The sequence below is a fragment of the Protopterus annectens genome, chromosome 5.part0 (genome assembly GCF_019279795.1).
Source record: "Protopterus annectens isolate FY-2018-M chromosome 5.part0, PAN1.0, whole genome shotgun sequence".
In the NCBI taxonomy this organism is placed as follows: domain Eukaryota; kingdom Metazoa; phylum Chordata; order Ceratodontiformes; family Protopteridae; genus Protopterus; species Protopterus annectens.
In genome coordinates, this window is record NC_056735.1 from 855,135,749 (window position 1) to 855,157,953 (window position 22,205).

The 22,205-nt window shown below is 38.1% G+C and overlaps 1 protein-coding gene across 2 annotated transcripts in view; it reads right to left on the reverse strand.

Moving 5' to 3' along the window:
- HEPHL1 (hephaestin like 1) overlaps window positions 1-22,205 on the reverse strand; it is a 571,952-nt gene that overhangs the window by 182,423 nt on the left and 367,324 nt on the right. The gene's annotated exons all lie outside the window — the stretch shown is intronic.

Genomic DNA, 22,205 nt, shown 5'->3' on the forward strand with positions numbered 1-22,205 from the left:
GGTAAAGCTAGTCGATCATTTAGCATGATGGAGAGCAGACCTCTCACATGTCCCTTCTTTGGAGTAATATTCCTATTTTCAGGCCTGATTAACCACTCCACAGGATGTCCCTATTTTTGGAGGTATGCCCCTACTTTCAGGCTTCATTTACCTCTTCACACAATTTTCTGAATCTCCCTCATCACCTGTTTTTAAGCTGTCTAGTATACAGAAATTTGCACTATATAATCAAATGTACTAGTAGCAAAAATAATTTAAAGACAGAGGGACACACTTCTAACACCTCCCTTTTTCTGAAGCAAAAATAAATGACTATGTGTAGTAGAATTTTGCAATACAGTTCATTAAAGTATATATAATTTACACTGTCTTTGATAATATGCTTATATTTCTCCATAATTTTTGTCACTCTTTTAGATTTTTCAGATTTTTAGCTGGATGTATTTACTTTAGATGGACCTATGTTCTTATTTTCAATATCTGCAGCTTCATATGTATTATGGTGGTAATCTCTAGTTCAGAGGTAAGATAAAACCACATAAAGAAACATCTCATTAGCAACTCGTTATCATGTCTGTAAATCAAACACTGTACTGTCAGACCTGATCTCATTAATGTTCTCCCTACCAGCACACACAACTCCATGGCACAGGCAACACGCAACATACACACACACACACACACACACACACACACACACACACACACACACACACACACACACACACACACACACACATCCATGAGTCACAATATTGTCCCTACAGGCATGTGCACATATCTCCACAAATGTACACAAACACACAGGGACACATACACCCATGACACTGCAGTGTATAGTTGGAGTATGATCTATGACCATTCCTACAGAGTTGAATGGGTGACTACCATGTGAGACAATTAACTCTCTGAACTGCTTTGTATCATATAGATTAATGGATTATTTGCATTTGCTGCTCTCCTAGACTGTAGCATTTACATGTGGCTTCACCAGCAAGACAGTTGTCCATGCTAAGGTTACTTTCAGAGCAAAACCATAGCATGAGAACAGTCTAGGAATCACTCAGGCTTACCATGATGCAGAAACTTTTGGAATTAGGATTATCATATCATATAAATCCTTTCTTAATCCCAGGGAGATAACTGCCATCTTTCCCTGCATATTACTATTATATTGACTAGTGGTTAAAATGCTTCCAAAAAGACTAAATATTATATAAACAATGAGCAAGCAATAATGACTGCTAGGGTGGGCATCACATGGGAATAATAGACTACCCAGGCCTTCCAACACCTGGAAGACTATTATTTCCCTGTAACACCCATTCTGGAGGGCTTTAATTTGCTTAGGAAATGGGCCCTCTGTTAATTTGTTTTACATTTGTTTTATTGTTTGTAGTAGCTGCTGCAGTTAATCATGCTAGTTTTGTTTTATTTATTTTTCCCATGCTCGCTAACCTGTGGCTAGAAATGTGTTCATTTAGGGGGAGGAAATTAATAGGTTTTTTGTAATAGCTGCAGTTACTTTTAGTAAATAACTTTATTTTATTTATTCATTTAGTTTTAATTTTATTCATGCTCACATTAAAGTTTAAGTTTATTTAGGTACTTTTTACAAATAGCATAACAACAGTATTCAGTGAGTATGAACAACATGGTAGCCATTTGTTTTTTCCCCTGTCCATGCTTTACGGTGGTTTAATATGCTACCATGAAGCCACAGATTTGTTTTGATTTGGCTTTCCTCGTAAATTAATACCCTGTTGGAGAAAAAATTATTTATTCTCTAATGAGGTATTGTTTACATACTGCCATTTAATAAATGGTATTAAAGGCTAGTCAGGATAATGCACAGCAATCTTTCTGAGACTATTTTCTTATCAGTTAACATTCTTGTATTATGTTTAGTTACATACAGTTCATAAACATGTTTTTGTTAATGCCAATTATTTGCTTGTCCTGTGCCTGAAACACATTAATAATGTTACAGATATGTTGCCTTCAAAATAATACATTTATCATTGCCTACCTTTACTACAAACCATATTACCTCACACATGTAGCAAAATGAAAATTAAGATTTGGACAAGTGGATGCATGCATAGACATTATACAATGTGTGTGTAACATAAAATTCTGAATGCACCAACATGTTTCTCTCTAAATTTCTAATTGACAACTACATCCTACTGTCTCATTTTATTATCCATATATGTCTAACATAACTGTATTTGTTTTCCAGCACACTACAATGCTAGACACTAACAAATGTATGACATGCACAGTCCACCAATAAAGTGTACTATTCACAACTGACAGAGGCTGACAACAAGTATCTAGTTAAAATCTCAGTCACATCCTCAGTAAAGCTATTAATCCTTTTAGCATGAAGAGCATTAATGCTGGAAATGAAAGCTCCCATATCAGAGGTTTGGACACAGATATTAAAATGTCTGAGAAAAATACAGGCGGTACTAGGCACTAATTTGGGACATTTTATTCCTTGGAGTGCATGCAAGAACATCAGATCACCTAAATGGTTATGGCTTAACAAATTTCTAGTTTTATAAAGAAGTGCAGTATTTAAACTAATATGTCTCTTGTATGACCAGGCAGGATATGAAATATTAAGAAATAAGTTTGAAAACAATGGAGGTCAGATGCAGCAGTTTAAAGTGGGAATTGAGGACTTGCTGTAATGTTATACATTGAAAGAATAAACTGTGAATAGTAGACTTTCCTGGACGACTGTGGATTTCTTTGTTTTTTCCCACTTGCAGACATTATATATCACATACATTCTTTTGTATAATTATCAGTTCATCATTACATAAGTTGATCAATTCCTGTCTTGCCTTAAAGCTCATTCCTCCTCTAAAACATTATTCTCCATGTACTGTTCCCAGAATTTCCAAGTTTTCTATGTAATTTCTTATACTTTTCTAAAGATGTCACTTCCAGTTCTTTTATCTCTGTTACAATATTAAATCATTCAAAAACAGGTTGTTTACACTTTGATTTTCATTTTCTAGTAACTGCTTTTTTTGTCAGCCATCAGAATTAAACTTAACAAGGGGTTACTTTATCTAGACAATTCAGATCCTGTATCCCAGCTCAGAAAAATAATTTCCTTAGTTAAACCCATTTGCTCACCCAATATTTCTGGCAGAGTACTCTGTAGGGAATTTTAATGTCTACCAACTCATTGCACTCCCAAAACATGTGTTCCCAGTTACTTCCATCTTCCCCATCCAACCTGAAAATCCTTGGAGTCTGTTTTGGGTATAAAAATACTTATGCAGACACTTCCAAGCAAAAATCATAAATCTTCTAGACTTTGTTGCATATTTGGGAGCCATACTTACATCCTTCTGTAGTTTCCTTGTGAATCGATTATCCAAGCTCTCTTTCCAATATTTTCTAACCTGCTCTGATTAATTCCTATAGTTATCGTGTAGTATTTTATATTTTATTTACTTATTTAACATTTGTTTACAGGATAGTCCGACTGGGTGAAAGCCCATTTTCAGCAGTGACCCGGGGAGAAAAGTTCCAAAGACAGTTAACAAAATTAAGATAGAGCAATTAGAAAGAGATACATTTTCAAATGCAAACATTTAGAAACACAAATATCCAAAAATATTTAAGAATACTAGTTTGAATACACCATAACGACTAATAGTTGTCGACAATATAAAAAAGAACATTCAGAAGGTTGAATAGGGAATAATAAAGCAAGATGGTTATTAGTTGAAGCCAGATGAGAAATATTAGCAAAAACTGTATGGAAAGTTATGAAAAAGGAACATTAGATGAGAGACAGGCAAGAGCCTAAGATATTTAAGAAAAGAGACCAAACTGAGGAAAGTATAAAGTGGAAAGGAGAGCAGAGTAGAAATATGAAGGGGAGAGAGTGGGAGAGACAGCTATGCAGAGGGGAGAAAGGTGGGCAAAGGTGAGAGGTTAAAGTTAAGATAATGTAAAGAAGTTGGAAAGGATGACATATTACAGATGTGGAAGGGGTAAGGAGAAAGTAAAAGAGGTAAGAAAATACATATAGATGAGATGGTATGAAGGGAGAATAAGTAGAGAAATGGAGAAACTAGGGAAAAGGGTTTAAACAGGACAAGTACGAAGAGGGGGGAAGAAGGAAAGAAAAAGAAGAGGGCAAAATACATATGGTGGGTGAGGTGTGGAAGGAAATTAAATTGAAAAACTAATAGATAGTGGAAAGGGTTTAACCAGGACAGATACATGAGCAAATCCAGTTGTCACTGAGGTAGAGTCTTAGTTGACTTTTGAAGTGATTGTGGTTGGCATTAGTGATGATGGGCTGTGGGATAGAATTCCATATTTAGGAGATGTAGTTTGAGTACATAGTCACCAGCTTTATTCTTGGATTTAGAGACCTGTAATAGAGATTTGTGTGAGGAGCAAAGTGGGTGACTGTTAGAGTGAGGCTGAAGCATTAGTTGAAGAGCAGGGGTCTTGTCAGATTGGAATACTAGCTTATGAGCAATAGCAAGTTGAGTGTATGTTAAATATTGTGGTAGTTCTAGCCAGTTTAGTTGAAGTAAGGCAAAGCAGTAGTGAGACCTGAAAGAAGAGTTGGAAGCAAATTCATCTATTTTATTTTAGCAAGATTCAAGTCATATTAGACCAGTTTTACTTAAGTTAGTGAAGATAAGAGTGGCGTATAGTAGAGTGGAGAGAAGATGTGTTCTGACTATTGTATGTCTAGAGTAGTTAGTGAGAAATGGCGTGATTCTATAATGCCCTACTAATTATACCTTTTTTTTAACAGCAGCTTATGTTCTGGATTCAATTAAGTCTCTACCAAACAGGTTTATCTCTTAGAATTCTGATATCTCTTTCTCTTTGTTGTTACTCAGATATCAATCCCTGAGAGAGGAGGCATTCTCTAGCCTGCAGTTCAAATGTTTTCTTGGCTTCTTCCCAATCTATTTCCCTTTCCCACTCTAGATATTTGCTCCCAGTACCTGGGTTCCTTTCTCAGTTTTCTCCAGTAAATTCCAGCCCCTCTTGCTTATTTCCTGTATCCCTAATTGCAGTAATCCTCATCAGCAGAATCTCCTTTCTCCATTCTCATGTTGGCTTAATTCTTAGACTACTTCCTGCTACTTTATGAATATAATATTCTGTGTGGTTGTTGTTATTCTTCTTAAGGATCTACATCCAACATTTCACTCTAGTTATTTCTTGTATTTCCCCCCGTTTCGGCATCTTCCCTTCCCACTTTGAATTATAGTGTTCGCTAACATTATATATATAGGACTTAACTGGATTTCTTTATTTTGGGGTGAATTTGGATTTCAATTTCAGCTAGTTTGGATCTGTTTAATTTTAATTTTTTGATATTCATTCTGTTTTCAATTTGTATTGTTCTGGTTTTGATGCATTGGCATAATGGCTTATTGTTATATGACATGCCTGTGGTAGGTTTGCACAGGAATGGTTCTGAAGTATTTTCAAGTTTAATTGGGTCTATATCAGATTGTCGAATGCTGACAACGTCAAAGCTTCAAACTTCGAACTTGAAAGTTTGAAGTCTAAAAACGTTGAATGTCAACCCCCCCCACACAAAACACCCCCCCACAAAAAAATGCTCTATGCAGGGGGCCAAGCCCCCCTGCACCCCCCGCTACTTAAATATACCAACTCTGAGATCGCACTATAGTGCAGTAAAGGGAAATCTTCCCTTCCTGCACTCTATGGCAATCTCCATTATACGTTTTGACATTTTTACTCTTCGAACTTTCAAGTTCAAAGTTTAGTGCTTCGAACTTGTCAGCACTCATTATGATATAGACCCATTTAAGTCAAGACATTTGCTTCTTTTGTTTAGCACCCAGTACTGTTGTTGTACTGAGTTTCAACTGTGAAGTTCTGTCAGGTTTGTTGTTATAAAACTGAGTTTTGTTCTACAGTCCCTTTTTCAGAGGAACTGTAATATTGGGAATCTGTCCAATTTCTGGACAAGCCCAGGCTGCAGTAAAACAAACAGTAATCAAATGCATGTGACATCATGCAAAGTAATAATGAGTGTAATCAGAGTACAAGAAGTGAGATAATATTCTAAATATCCACCTAGAGTCCACAATAAACATTAGTTCGATGGTATAGCTAAGAATTTAAAGGAAGAATTACTTGAGAGGGGTTATAAAGAGACTGAAATAGATAAAGAACTTAAAGCTATAGGAGCACTTAGATAGCACAACCACTTATTACCAAAGGGTCAACCTCTACCACCATTCTTCAACCTTTATTTCTGAGCAAGTAGTAGGACAACCGCTAGGGTAAGGAGAAAGTAAAAGCGGTAAGAAAATACATATGGATGAGATGGTATGAAGGGAGAATAAGTAGAGAAATGGAGAAACTAGGGAAAATGGTTTAAACAGGACAAGTACGAAGAGGGGGGAAGAAGGAAAGAAAAAGAAGGCAAAATACATATGGTGGGTGAGGTGTGGAAGGAAATTAAGTTGAAAAACTAATAAGATAGTGGAAAGGGTTTAACCAGAACAGATACATGAGCAAAGCCAGTTGTCACTGAGGTAGAGTCTTAGTTGATTTTTGAAGTGAGTGTGGTTGGCATCAGTGACGATGGGCTGTGGGATAGAATTCCATATTTAAGAGATGTAGTTTGAGTACATAGTCACCAGCTTTATTGTTGGATTTAGAGACCTGCAATAGAGATTTGTGTGAGGAGCAAAGTGGGCAACTGTTAGAGTGAGGCTGAAGCATTAGCTGAACAGCAGGGGTCTTGTCAGATTGGAATACTAGCTTATGAGTGATATCAAGTTGAGTGTACGGATGAATCATAGTTGTATGAGAAACTGAATTAAGCTTACATATGCAGGTGATATCAGGCAAATAAGTGATGTCATAAGGTCCCATTGGAAAACATTGATCTTAGATCCTTTACTTAAAGACATAGTTGGTCCATAACCAACTTTTATGTATGGATGCAACAAAAACCTGAAGCAACTAGTATGTTATCCCTCACTGGATATTTCAGCACCATTTACACAGAGAAAAGGTACCTTTCCATGTAAGTTATGTACATGCTGCAAGTACATTTCCACTACTAATGAGTTTATACATCCACAAACTTGCAGAAAATTTTGCTGCGGCAGTTATGCAGACTGTAGAACTAATCACTTAGTATATGCAGCAGTTTGTGGCTTTTGTACATGCTTCTTTATTGGTAAAACTGATACATGCTTTAAGGAACACATCTCGAAGCATGTAAGTGACATCAAGCTTACGGATACCAAAAATCCACTTTTTTAATGCACGTTAGTCAGGTAGAAGGGCATTATTTTAGATTTATGGCTCTGCAGGTGACAAGGATTACTATTAGAGGAGGTGACATTACCTTGAAGACAGAAAAGAATGAGGTGAAAATGATTGCTAAGTTACATGCCTGTGTTTTTCCAGGCCTGAATGTGAATATTCCATTGAAACCCGCTCTAAAAGGATGGAGATTAAGCAGGAAGGTCTAAATTACTAGTAAGTGGGCCTTGCACTGAATTCTAGCAGCTGATTGTTTTTTAAGTATTTTAAATTGCACTGTCTTTTTCAATGGTATTAGATCTGATGAAGGGTTTGTGTGTTACCTGAAAGCGCTTATCTGATTTTATTTTGTTTTATTAAAGTTGTATGTTCTATGGTCTGGTGGCAGCACTTGTATTTATATATATATATATATATATATATATATATATATATATATATATATATATATATATATATATATATATATATATATGTGTGTGTGTGTGTGTGTGTGTGCATAAATAAATGACCATGATGTCTGCATGTAAGAGGAGGGGTAGATGAGGACAGTCACAGTGAAGTTTATTTAAAAAATATAGTTAACTGTAGTATGGAAAGGACTGACCCTTGTGGAATCCCAGCTTGAATAGAGTCTTCTGTGTTGATGGAAAAGACAATTTTTACTATAAAAGATAATCAGTCTATACCTTTTTTCTAATAACTATGTATTCTATAATAAGCTCAACTGCAACTCCTCTTGTACTGTACATTTGCTTCTTTCTCCCTTCTATTTTATCCTAACAAATGCTGTTTTTAACTGTTTTAGGATAGTTACTCTTAAATCTTCGCTTCTTTGTTGTAAACGTAATTACATTTTTTTCAACATACTCATTCACTTGACAGTATAAGCACCATAAAAAATTAGACTGAACAATGTCACGTATAATAACTTAGAAATGAATCAGCTGATATTAATTTTAAAATTAGGAATACTTTTGTAAGCCTGTTTTGGTTGCACTGTGTAAAAGCAGTTAGACATGCTGCTATCAAATAGTCACTGAGAAAAACTACTCAGTGTAGCATGTTAAAAAAAATCAAATACTATAAAAAGCATAATAAAATCCAAGTTAAGACACTTGAAATTAATCAATTTATAGTAAGAAATAGAAGCTGAAACTAGTGACATAAATAAAAAAGAAACAGTAAATATAATGAAAAAAACAAACAAAACTATTGCAAACTGTTGACCTACATGGAGCTGAAATATATAAGGCAACAGTATGATTCTAATATTTTGGACATAAATCACTTACTTGATATAATATAACCACCTGAAGACAAAAATGCTTGACTATATAGATATATGTGGATTTAAGTAAAAATGACTAAATCAATTAAACACTAATGTTGCTAATGTCAACACATTAACACTGACAAAAAATGTTGACATGTTGACACACTATTGCTCATGCTCTGAGGAATAACCTCAGAGCAAACAAATTTTGAAACATGTTTTTTTCAGAGACAGCCCCCCTCCATCCGCCATTCCCTGCTAATTGTATATGCTAATGGCAAGATCAAAGAAGAGTTTGCCAAGATGTCTGTAAACATGATTAAATTCCAAGCACATTAGTGTAATAAGCTGTAATGAACTGGGTTTTACTGTGAGAATAAACTGTTGGATTCTGTTCCTTATATACCAAGAGACTGCCCCTAGATCAGTCAAAGCATTCAAAAATACTAGACCTGTCACAAGCTATGTCATTATAACTAATTCCGTGATTAAATAAATCGTGGTCTGAGAAATAAGATACAGTAGCAAGAAACAACTTTTGTTCTAACACTGTTCTATCACTAACTCTTTCCTCTTCATAGAAGTGTAGAATGTGTTACAGCAGATAAGATTTGTTTTTATTTGGGAATGACAGACAGCATGGAACTGTGTACTTAAGGACCAGAAGAGTAACCAGTCTGAAAGTTAACAGCACGTGTGGGACAAAGGGGTCAGCCACCCATGGTTCAACTTATTGAGGAGGGTGTTATCCTGTCAGGACTGAAGGCCTTGCTTCACAGCACTTTGAGTGGTATTAGTTGAAGCAAGCTACTTAGTAAAAATGTAGCAAGATATTTGCTACAGCTTTTAAAAGTAGAAATGACATTTTCTTTATCCTTAACTATTGAGGAGAAATGAACTTTGCTATTGGCTGAGAAGGAATAAGAAAGAAGTACTGCAATGCTAGATTGGGAACAGACCTATCTTTTTTGCTCCTCAACTATTGAGAGGCATCTATAGGTGAAGAAATGGACCTGGCTACTCGGTAAGAAAGAAGCACTAGGCACTAGAGCACTAAATTAGGAGAAGGCCTTTTTCTTTTTGCTCTTGAATAGAGTTGAGGGGTACCAGACTGTAGGGTGCTACTGTGTACTAAATGAGACAGCTATGACTCTGAAAGTGAATGCCTAAAACAATACTGCAAGTCAGCATGACAGCTATAGCACTAGAAGGAAGCAATAAATCTGTCCTGTTAATTACTATAGCAGAAACACACTAGAAGTAGTACTTGCTGGAGTACATATTTCTGTTACTCACTTCAAAAGCCTTTGGTACTGCCCTAATCTGTCAACAGACTATCTTGGGTATATTTCTATTGAACCAGAGTGGATGCTCTGAAACTACCACTTCAATTTATATTTCTAAAAGTTATAAAAAGTACATTGAATGCTTCTGAGCTACTAACCTAAATAAAATTGTTATTGACAGAGCAAACAATAGATATCAACTCAATAGTGTGTTTATTTCCTGCTTTTGACTTTAATGAAACTGGATTAATGCTTTTATTATTTGTTTAGAATGTCATGACAACCAGCCTGTAAAAAGTGCTAATTGCTTGATAGATAGCATAAAAACTGGATCTAACATAAGATATAGCTATGATATTAATTTGGGGGAAGCTGAACATAATTTAACCTCAGTTAATGAAGCTGCACTTTATGCAGCGTTTATTTCCTCCAACAGTCCCACCAAGGTCAGTGCTTAACATTTTTGCCCCTGAAGACTTGCTTCTTAAACCATGAATCCTTGATCTTCCAAACCTGTCACTAAACCAATACGACACTGAACTAAAAAGGATGCGTGGTGCCCCCCCACCCAATTTCATGGCCTTAGAACAACACACAATTAAAATAAACATCTAGCAACTACATTATTGATTGAAAAATCTCAGTGCCTATTCAAGCTAATATATTGATTAACGGCCAGTTGAAAATTAAGTAAATCAAAACCAATATCATTTAAATAACTTCCATAATGTGCAAAAAATTCCCAATCTGGTCTTGCTGAATCATTACATTCAATGACAAGGATTCTGATTGAACTTGCTGCCTTGATCATCTGATGAATGATAAAATATCTGGATAGTTCAGTATCGGAATTCCTCCATGCACATTTACAGTGTAAGCCTTAGAACCAAGGCAGACTAGCATACAATCAGATTAGGATGCAGTTAACTAAAGCATGTAGCAGGTCAGATAGCATTCTAACTAACATCAGTTTCTTTGGCACTAAGGATAGGTCATTACCTCCAAGATGAATGATCAGTGTGGAGAGCTTATTCCAGGTGTCTAGCAGATAGTACCATGCATCCCATAGCTGAAACCTGGATAAGCCAGCAAGCCATACCAAAAAGTTACCCAGGCTTTATTATCCAGTAAATATGTTAAACCACTGGGGTGGTCCACTGCCCTTGAAGACACTCTCTGTATAAAGAGATGTACCAAAATCCACAATACCGTCTTCACTAAAAGATAAAATACTGAAGTTGTATTCTAATGTAGGAAAGGCAAGTGTCAGATCTTCATCACCCTGTCCTCTTTAAAACTTCTGTCAAGTGCTCTTTGAATGTGAAGTCTAAGGTCTCAACCATGTGAAAAGAGTGTAAAGTGTAGCCCTGGGAGGAAATGGCTTGCTGTGAAAAATCCTTATGTAAGGCTAGATTCACTTTAAAGGGGTGATCAAATAACCTGACTTCAAGAAAAAAATAAGACCAGAGGAGATCCTCTTGAGCTGACTTGCATAATGCTGAAGACCAATGCACTGGACAAGTGACATAGCAAATTCCTTACCCTAAGCGAATTGAGTGCCCCCAGCTGGAATGAACTGTGTTAGACTTTCTTAGCCAACTTTGGTTAAAAACAAATCCTTCCAAAGCGATGTCTGAAGGAGCTTGTTCAGGTTCAATGCTCCTGCATCAAGCCAGTTAATCAAAATGGCCCAGCAAATAAAAGAAAGGAAATCATCACAAATATGATAACTGCCTTCAGTGCTGTGAGATCTTGAAGTATTCCTTTGATCTTTTCCCATCTCTTAGGTATCCTGGTGACTAACCAGTTTCCTGAAATAGCAGGCATCCCCATTGAGTGGGCTAGCCAGCTCAAGGCTCCTAGGCATAGTCATCCTGTACTGGGTACTTCCTTTAACAAGCATCTCTGAATTAAAAAGTGGATTAGTACTGGTGGAGACCAGTGTCTGAAATGTCAGGGAAAGTTATTGTAATTTTTTAAAAATCTTATAACTATGATGATTAAGCCTTTTTGGTATTCCAGGACTTGGATAAAAGCATACTGGCTGATCCTTGAAAAATCATCCAAACTTCAGATGAAATTGGTGTCCCAACAGGAGCTGATACTAGAACCAGTTGCCAGAATCAAACTCGGGACCAGGGTAAACCATCAGTAATGCTATTATGCCTGCCTGAAATGTGTTGACTTGAAAAGTTCAAATTGATCTGTAAACTCAACAGGACTAACAATCTAATTACTGAATGGACCCACCTAAACTTTGAAGATCTTTTAATAATGGCTTGGACCACTGATTGCTTATCAGAATGAAATATAATCCTCCTATTAGCAAAGTGCACCTTCCAATCAAGCATGTCTACCCATATAGACAAGATTTCTAAAAATGTGATATCTCACTTCTTTTCTTCTGGCCAAGAAAAGAATCATTTTTCAGAGAACCACCACCCTTGTAAGTAACCTCCCATCCCAAACCCTTTAGCTGCATGGGTGAAGAGCCGCATTTCATCAGAGGAAAACCACAGGTCTGCCAAAGTGTGACTCCATTGTATTTATTCAAAACAGATCTTCCATAATCTGATGTCTTCTCTAATCCTGCCAGTGATGTGTACCCAATGGTGTTTACATTTTCCACCTTGTTGCACTTTTGACAGGCATCTGAGAAAAGTCCTGCCTGGAGAAATGACCCTGCAAGTGAAGTTAAGGAGTCCATGTAGCTGCATGACTTCCTTGACTCTGATCTTCCTCACTTTAAGGAGCTTATCATTGGTAGCACTCTGGCATTGCAGCTTGTACATAGGAAGTTTAAAGGAGGCGGCTGAGACACCAGTCATTAAACCCACAAGATTTATGACTTGATTAAGGCCCACTAGCTCATTAGGCACCAATGGCATACACAGGCCATTGCACAGGTCCATAAAGAGTTGTATTCCATCCCTTTATCGTTCCCCCCTTCAGCAATCACCAGGGCATCATTCAAGTGATGGATGGCAGCTTGCCTGGGGTCTTGTTGCTGTCAGAACAAGTGTGAATGTTTCAAAAACTGAGCAAGCTATGGAGCAACCCATGGGTTTGGCTCTGTCAAAGAAAACATTTCTGTTAAAGAAGAAACATGACAGGGGCCAATCTTCCTCCCTGTTGTGGTTAACATGAAAGGCAGACCGAATGTCTGGCTTGCAGAGCCAAGGGTTGTTGAAGTGTGGTCCAGGAACATGTAATGGACTATGGACTTTGGTTGGTTCCCTGTCTATAAAGTCATTTACAAACAAGCCATCTGGGTGAAACTGGTGATGGATTAGGCAAAATTCCTCCTCCTGCTTCTTTGGGACCAGACTAATGGGTGACATCTTAAAGGTGGGCCAAGACCATTGTATAAATGGGCCAAGGATTCTCCCTGCCTGTAATTTTTTATCCAGCTAATTTTTGACTGTTGCCTCCCTGCTTTTGACTGAAGATATATTTTTTACTATTTTAGAATCCAAAAAATCCTAAGACTGTACAGCAAAGCCTGACATAAACCCCTTGGTAAGAAATTGTGCTGATGCCTTGTTGGTGTATTTAGAAAGCTCTTCTGCTAGCTTAGCAACACTGATATGATCCACAGATAAGATCTGCCTGCATGGTTGACCATGGCAAGAGTTGGCTCTGAGTCCACAAATACTAAGCTTCCATCATGATGAAGCCTCATGGCTAATATTGGTACTTTTTTCCCAAGGCCCTGTAATATGGCTCATAATAACTTGCCCACCCATAGACCAGCATCTGCTGGTGGGATGATTCCTTTACAGTGTGAACAAAGATGGGTAAACCATCAGGAAAGTCAGGAAATCTTCCCATTATTAAAAACCCAGGAGTATTGAACAGAGTGAGCATCAATCTACAAGTGTCTCCTTCTGCCACTGAGCAGAGAGAAGAAGAAGAAGAAATAAACTTGATTAACACAGGCATTAAAAATCTCATGAGGCTAGATCTGCAACTATATGAATTTGTAAAAGGTAAATCCTGTCTAATTAACCTAGTAAACTTCTTTGAAAAGGTAACACGGGCTGTTGACAGTGGTGACACTGTCCAAACAGCCTATCTTGATTTGGCCAAGGCATTTCATACTATCCACGTTCTAGCATAATTAATAAATTAAATGCTTTAAAAACAGACTGTGCACAATAAGATGGATAGCTAATTTGCTAAAAGACAGAAATCACATGGTGCAGGTATCAGTATTAGAGAACATGCGTGACCAGTGGTGTCCTGCAGAGTTCAGTGTTGGTACCACTTTTGCTTGCAATTTAATTCATTGACCTACAGACTAAAAACCAAGACCTGTGAGTAAACAAGTCTTTGGATGACTGCAAACTGAGAGTCATTGCCAAATCACCTTCTGACACACAAGCTCTCTAGCAAGAACGTAGATTTAAAGATACCTCGTGCAGTGAAACTAGGCTTAAATTATATGCTAAAAATGTAACATTGTCACATGTATCCAATATTCCCCCCAGCATACAGCATTGACAATACCCCACTTCAAAAAAATGTTATAGACCCATGAACCTGGACTGTACTTTCCCTGTTCTTTGATCATCACATAGGAATGGCTGTTAGGAAATACTTCTACTTGGTATAGCTGATCTCTTAGGGAATATCATTCAGATCGAACAATGCTATTGTCCCATTGTATTCAGCATTGGTCAAACCAGTTACAGAATATAACACCCTTTTGGGATGTACCTCAACAGCCATGTCAAACAGTGGATAGACCCCAAAGCTTCATAACAAAGTGGATTTCAGGTTTAAAATTCCTAAGCTGTCACAAAAAACTAGAAACACTTCCTCTCTTCTCTGTGTCACATATGCACTTCAGAAGAGATCTATGTTTTGTCCTCTGAGAAATCCGGGACCCAGCAGTCCAGGATCTATTGTACCTTCACAAATAAAATAATCCATCAAATACCAGAAGAAGGGATCTAAACCTGCTTCAACAGGTCAATAAAACAAGGTGGAAAGACATATTCATTACTCGACATTTGACTTAACTCTGGAAAAGACTCCCCCTGCAGATAAACTAGTGTGATTCATTATCTTCCTTGAAACATGACCTGGACAATTAGATGGTTTATAAATTTATCCAAGGTCTGACTGCCATATCCCTTCTCATGGAAGTAGGTACAAGTCTAGTGATGGAACTGGCAAGGGCCAATGGTCCCAAGACGCTGTAGCCTTGGACATCTTAGGATTCCTATGATTCCTAATGATATCCAGTAAAATTATGAATGCTGTATTTAGGGTAGTGACATGGAAATATGGGTGATGCCCATATCTCTCAAATTCTTTGCTCAAGAATTCTGGAAAAAGCCAAAAATAATGGGACGATAAAGGAACAGAATCAGGAAAATGTTTTAAATATTATGCTAATTCACTTAAATCTATTGGTGAGATCATTACTATGTGTTTGAAAAGTGGATTCATTAGAACAAATCCATTTAATATGGATAAATTGAGATTTGGGGATATTCCGGACAACATGTGGAGGATGGAAACTTGAAGCATGTAGTATTGTATTATATTCAGGATGTTTCCTGTATACTTCAGTGCCTAAAGTGTAATCAGGGAGTTTGGTAATAAGAACAAACTTAAACGGATTTGTTCTAATGAATCCACTTTTCAAACACATAGTAATGATCTCGCCAATAGATTCAGATCTAGGGGGTATGGCATGGGATATGTCTCCAGTGCCAGGAATTTGGTTAGTTCATCAGACAGGCAAGATTTTTTGAGTTATCAATCTCGCTCTAAAAGTAATTCTGCTCCCCTTAGGTTCATTACTACATATGCTCAAAATTCTGATAAACTTATACAAGCAGTAAATAGACACTGGAACATTTTACAATATGATCATGATGTTGTCAACTTTATTCCTGACCATTGTCTATTCTCATTCCGTAAAGGGAAAAATTTAGGTTCTTGCTTCAATCATTTCAAACACAATATTATTTCTCAGCATCCCCAATCTTCTCAAACCACCTTGACTGGCGAACCACTTATAGGCTGTTATCCTTGTGGTCACTGTTCCAATTGCATTAGAATGATACAATCCAAACAATTTTCTAGCAGGAATTGCTCAACAGTATACGATCTTAAGTTTTTTGGGAATTGCAGTAGCAAATGGGTGATTTATATGGCTACATGTTCTTGTGGCTCATTTTATGTGGGCCAAACTTCTAGGCCCATGAGGATGAGAATATCTGAACATATTAGTAACATCAAACATAAAAGAATCAACAATGCACTTTACAAACACCACCTAATACATCGCTCTACCAATTTTTCTTTTATGATCATAGATATTATCAGAGGAAATATGAGTAACAAGACGGGTTGGCATTCTATCTTAAACACAAAATAGAAAAAATGGATTGTTAAATTGGGTGGTATGTTCCCACCAGGTCTGAATGAGCAATTTTGAATCTACCAATAACATTGCAGATGGTTGTATATATTCTGTTTTTTTCCACAGTCTATTTTTACTTTACACTGATGAAGGCTGTGTACTGATCTGGCCGAAACCGGTCTGTGTATTTTTTTGGTTATTACCAAATAAATGGTTCAGGATTTCACTGGTTATTATATGCTGGCTTAATTTTTGTTTGGCTTACATTATTTTTGAGCCGTGCATTTCCACCGTGCAGGAGACCTGGTTTTGCTGTTACACTTTATCAGAAGATGCCTGTTCAGAGTAGTTATGAGCCAGTCATCCAAGTACAGAAACACCTGGAATCCCTGCAGTCCCAAGTGAGCTGCTATTACTGCCATGCATTTGGTGGACACCCTGGGGGCTGTGTTGAGGCATTGGTAATGACTGTCTCCCAGCTGGAAGGATAGGTATCTCCTAGATCATTTGTTCATTTTTATATGATAGTATGCATCCTGAAGATCTATTGAGCACATCCAGTTTTCCTTGTGCAGGAAAGGCAGAATGGACCGAATGGTGACCATCTGGAACTTCGTGTACTATACTGATTTGTTCAGATTGCTGAGGTCCAAAACTGGTCTTCAATCCCGTTTTCTTCTGGGCTAAAAAGAATCATGAGTAAGTTCAGGACTCTTTCTGGTCTGGGGGAACCTCTTGGATAACACTTTTTCTATCAGCTTTCTGATTTGTAGTGCTTCTGCTTTCCTTGACTGGGTGGAACATTGGGAATTTTGTTTACTGCTAAAGGGGGTGGGGAGGGAAAAGGGTACTTTATAACCTCTGGAAATAATGCTCTGCACACATGTATCTTTTGCAATGTCTAGCCAGGCTCTCTGGTGCAGGAATAGATGGCCTCTGACTGCCTTCGAGGTAGACAATGTGGCTTCCTTTCAGGAATGCTGGTAGGATCTGTCATATAATGTGTCCATAGATCCTTGATTCTGCCTGCCTCCTCTGCTAGGTGGTTGGCATCTTCTGATATAATTCCCCCTCTGCCCCTAGGGGAACTATTTCCATGTGTGCCATGGAGAGGGCCCTGGGATTTTCTGAACCAAATTTTTCAACCACCTCATTGATTCCTAGAGAAGTTACCACAAGATCATCAATTAAGTGCAAAATGGAGAAAAGATTACCAACAATGGTATGTTAAATTTCACCGATGAGGACTAGGAAGGATAAAGGACAAATATATTAAAGAATGTAACTACAAAGGTTAGATATAGATAAAAGTATAATACTTTACTTGGAAAAACAACATTAAAGCTCGAGAGCTAACAGCAACCATGTCCATATGTGAAGGCAGCAAATGAGATCTGAGGTATGGTAGGGGGCTGGAGCATTATGGGTAAGGGAGAGCTCAAGAGTTTCCAGTATCCATGAGCAGTAAAAAGTGGCCAAGTCAGTTCCGAGGGTCAGATCCAAACCCACTTGTTGAACAAATAAAAATTGATAACACCAGGACTCAGAGCATGCAGCTACATACTGATGCTGGGTAATGTCTACTCTGGCATGAACTTTCAAAAGACACAAACCCCTCAGAAGTATAATGAGACTGACAAGCCCATGAACGGTTACATATTCATCTCACAGAGTTGATAATATAAGGGCAGTCTGAGTACAGCAGTCTTACGGTTTAAATAATCACAGAAAAGCTAACCCTACAAATATAATGTTCAAGATATGCCTTAAAATGGGTACCATTTGCAGACATACATGCAGTGAGAAGATTAGCAGACTTCATGACCACCAACAACTCATCTAGATTCAAAAAGACAGGAAGCAGTCTGAATTGCTCTGCAGCTTCAACAATGCCTGCCTGGCAGAATATGATATTTCATGCTATAAACTCAAGCTGCCACTTCAGGAAAGGGTACCTACCACCATAAAATCAACTTTATTTATGTACCATCAAAATCATACAACACCTTTGATATGTTGGAGTATTTAGGATAATTTATCATCTGCTATGGCAGGCTTTCTACTGGGAATACTAATTATAGCTTTCAATATCTTATTCATGATAAACTACTTAACGATAGGTTTCGATGTCTAAATACTATTTGACAAAATACAGGCATGATATAGTTAAAATAGTAAGTGAGTTGTGCTGCTTTTCACATCCAACTATTAGACAAGAAACAATGGTGCACAACCTGCCCATGTGGATTAATGATCTTCACTTGGCAGAACGTTACATAGCACATATTTGTTTTGTACCTGCCCACTTTGCTAAAGGAAACTGCTGTTGTACAATCATGTTTTCTAACAGTCAAGATCTGTTTACTGAAAACTCTTGAAAGACAATTAAAAAAATATCTAGTCATGACTTAAGTGAAAGAGATATGCTGACTTAGAAAAACTGAAACACTTTGATGTTTAAAGCAGTTGCAGGACAAGGATGTATGCAGAACTGAATTTGACATGCACTGTTATACTGAACCAGGCAGGTTCATCTCCAGGACATTTGTGCATAACACAATAAGATAGCAGTTGACAACATACACTGCATGGGATTATTAACTGATCTTCAAGCAGAGGTTAACGCTATTAAAAAGACAATTTTCCAGGTTAAAAGTTTTAGTTCATACTTTGCTGATGGTTCAAATGGAGGCTGAGTTAAAGCTTGTAAAACTAAATTCAAATCCCATGGTGGAGTTGGATCTTTAAAAGGGGTCTAAGAAGAAAGGTTCCTCTTATAAAGGCCTTACAAAGTTTTGAAGAAGCTAAGGAGGAATTATTTACTCCTATGTCAAAATTAGAAATGGCAGCTTGTTGTACCTTAACAGTTGAGGAGTTATCCCTTTCATTAAAAATCACAGCCAAAAAACTCAAGAGCTTTAGGTATTGGTGCAGAGAAAGGGGCAATGTCTCTTTGCTGTGCCCAAAAAGCAAATCTTTTCAATTTACTTTTGTAAATCTTCCTAATGAAAGATTTGTGGGAAGACAAAAGAATGTGGCAAACATGGGAGGAGAGCCTGGGTTGTCTGGCTATCAAAGGAAGTGGAGAAACCATGTAGTATAGTTTAGACCTGAAATGTGTGGGTGAATCATGGCTTCCAGGTGAGACAGAACATCTGGAATTGGATCTAGAATCCATGGTGGGCAAACTAGGTGAGGCCAAAGAAATGGGAACCAAATCTGACAAGCTTAATAAGGTGCAATGAGGATAACTGTACTCTTCAATCAAGATGCTTTCTGGAGACACTTGAGGATTAAAGGAGTTAGGGGGTAAGTTTAGAGGAGACCAGGGTGCCAGTTGTGGAGGACAGCATCTTTCTGTGTTTCCCCTGGTTGGGGGATCGGGGCAAAAAATCTGCTGCACTTGTTGAGGGGCGATGCAAATAAGTTGTAGAATGGTTGGTCCAACTGGTGGAACATCTCTACAGCAACTCTTGTATTTAGAGACCGCTCATGAGGTAATAAAATAGACCAGCTCAACTGGTCTGCTATCACACTGGATTTCCCCAGAATGTGCATTGCTTTGCTATCAGAAATCAATTGGATGAGATTGCCCATTGATACCCTCTCAGAGCTTCTCGACACAAGGGGTATGACCTATTTCCTCCTCATTTGTTGTTGCACCATACCACTGACATATTGTACATTTGAATCACAATAGTCCTAGAAGGGAGAAAGTCTTGAAAGGTCTGCAATGCTATGAGTACTGCTCTCTTTTCCAGGCCATTGACATGTGTCTTGGCCTCTTCAGGGGACCAGGTGCCTTGGACTGTCTTTCCAAAGACGTGCCCACCCACCTAATTTGGGAAGCGTCTGTTGTCACTATGGCCTTGGGCTGAGGAAGAATGAAGGGGTGGCCTTGTAAATTCTGATCTGAGCAAATCCAGGACAAGAGGTATTTTTTGCATGCCTGAGTTATTCTGATCTGGGTCAACACAGACTGGTGCAGAATAGTCCACTGAGCTGCTAGGGTCCATTGAAGAATTCTCATATGGTATCTTGCTAACATAACGAGTAATATCATAGTGGATATTGACTCTCAAGGTTTGGAAAATCATTTAGCTGAGAGAGAACAGTTTTGGATTATCTCTGTACCCTTGGTAAGGGAAGGGAGGCTGCACTGATACCATACTGAACAAGGTCCCCCTGAACTCTAATATTTGAGAAGGTTCTAGCGGAGATTTATTATGACTGATTGTAAGTCCTTTGTGGGAGCACAGCTGGAGTACAACATCTCGTGCTTTTATCAGAAGATGCCTGTTCAGAGTAGTTATGAGCCAGTCATCCAAGTACAGAGACACCTGGAATCCCTGCAGTCCCATGTGAGCTGCTATTACTGCCATGCATTTGGTGGACACCCTGGGGGCTGTGGTGAGGCATTGGTAATGACTGTCTCCCAGCTGGAAGGATAGGTATCTCCTAGATCATTTGTTCATTTTTATATGATAGTATGCATCCTGAAGATATATTGAGCACATCCAGTTTTCCTTGTGCAGGAAAGGCAGAATGGACCGAACGGTGACCATCTGGAACTTTGTGTACTAAACTGATTTGTTCAGATTGCTGAGGTCCAAAACTGGTCTTCAATCCCATTATCTTCTGGGCTAAAAAGAATCATGAGTAAGTTCGGGACTCTTTCTGATCTGAGGGAACCTCTTGGATAACACTTTTTCTATCAGCTTTCTGATTTGTAGTGCTTCTGCTTTCCTTGACTGGGTGGAACATTGGGAATTTTGTTTACTGCTAAAGGGGGTGGGGAGGGAAAAGGGTACTTTATAACCTCTGGAAATAATGCTCTGCACACATGTATCTTTTGCAATGTCTAGCCAGGCTCTCTGGTGCAGGAATAGATGGCCTCTGACTGCCTTCGAGGTAGACAATGTGGCTTCCTTTCAGGAACGCTGGTAGGATCTGTCATAGAATGTGTCCATAGATCCTTGATTCTGCCTGCCTCCTCTGCTAGGTGGTTGGCGTCTTCTGATAGAATTTCCCCTCTGCCCCTAGGGGAACTATTTCCATGTGTGCCATGGAGAGGGCCCTGGGATTTTCTGAACCACATTTTTCAACCACCTCATTAATTCCTAGAGAAGTTACCACTAGATCATCAATTAAGTGCAAAATGGAGAAAAGATTACCAACAATGGTATGTTAAATTTCACCGATGAGGACTAGGAAGGATAAAGGACAAATATATTAAAGAATGTAACTACAAAGGTTAGATATAGATAAAAGTATAATGCTTTAGTTGGAAAAACAACATTAAAGCTTGAGAGCTAACAGCAACCATGTCCATATGTGAAGGCAGCAAATGAGATCTGAGGTATGGTAGGGGACTGGAGCATTATGGGTAAGGGAGAGCTCAAGAGTTTCCAGTATCCATGAGCAGTAAAAAGTGGCCAAGTCAGTACCGGGGGTCAGATCCAAACCCACTTGTTGAATAAATAAAAATTGATAACACCAGGACTCAGTGCATGCAGCTACATACTGATGCTGGGTAATGTCTACTCTGGCATGAACTTTCAAAAGACACAAACCCCTCAGAAGTATAATGAGACTGACAAGCCCATGAACGGTTACATATTCATCTCACAGAGTTGATAATATAAGGACAGTCTGAGTACAGCAGTCTTAGGGTTTAAATAATCACAGAAAAGCTAACCCTACAAATATAATGTTCAAGATATGCCTTAAAATGGGTACCATTTGCAGACGTACATGCAGTGAGAAGATTAGCAAACTTTATGACCACCAACAACTCATCTAGATTCAAAAAGACAGGAAGCAGTCTGAATTGCTCTGCAGCTTCAACAATGCCTGCCTGGCAGAATATGATATTTCATGCTATAAACTCAAGCTGCCACTTCAGGAAAGGGTACCTACCACCATAAAATCAACTTTATTTATGTACCAT